General features: G+C 40.9%; 1 long non-coding RNA gene across 1 annotated transcript; it reads left to right on the top strand.

Moving 5' to 3' along the window:
* LOC112486710 (uncharacterized) lies at window positions 1-516 on the top strand. Its single transcript, XR_003049188.1, has 3 exons — window positions 1-21; window positions 110-275; window positions 499-516. It is a non-coding gene; the product is annotated as an uncharacterized LOC112486710 (long non-coding RNA).

The raw sequence follows: 516 nt of genomic DNA, 5'->3' as shown, positions 1-516 counted from the left end.
AAGCAGAGGAACTTTGACAAGGTTTGACCTTTAACTCTGGGGGAACCTCAGCTTTGAACTCCTAAAACATCAGTGACAAAAACATCACTGGGTTTGGTTTCACCTTCAGGTTCTCGCAGAGTGGAAGCAGAAGTACGAGGAGAGTCAGGCGGAGTTGGAAGGAACCCAGAGGGAGGCGCGATCACTGAGCACCGAGCTGTTCAAAATAAAGAACTCATACGAAGAAGCTCTGGACCACCTGGAGACCATGAAAAGGGAGAACAAGAACCTGCAACGTAATATACCAAAACCTGTGGGACATTCATTGTTGAATCCAAATCATAGATAGATAAATATGTGATGTGACCTAAAAATAGTATTCAAGGAAAATGGCTGCATATATCGGTATCAGTTGATATTGGAATCAAAACTTAAGTACTTGCACAATATTGGCATATTGGATATTGACAAACAAGAATGTTGTCCATAATATTGACAGGTTTTATTCTTTTTCCGCAGAGGAAATCAGTGATTTGA

The sequence above is a fragment of the Cynoglossus semilaevis genome, unplaced genomic scaffold (assembly GCF_000523025.1).
Source record: "Cynoglossus semilaevis isolate Cse_v1.0 unplaced genomic scaffold, Cse_v1.0 scaffold4026, whole genome shotgun sequence".
Lineage (NCBI taxonomy): Eukaryota > Metazoa > Chordata > Actinopteri > Pleuronectiformes > Cynoglossidae > Cynoglossus > Cynoglossus semilaevis.
Note: the sequence above shows the minus strand (reverse complement) of the source record. Positions and strands in the feature narration are given on the sequence as shown.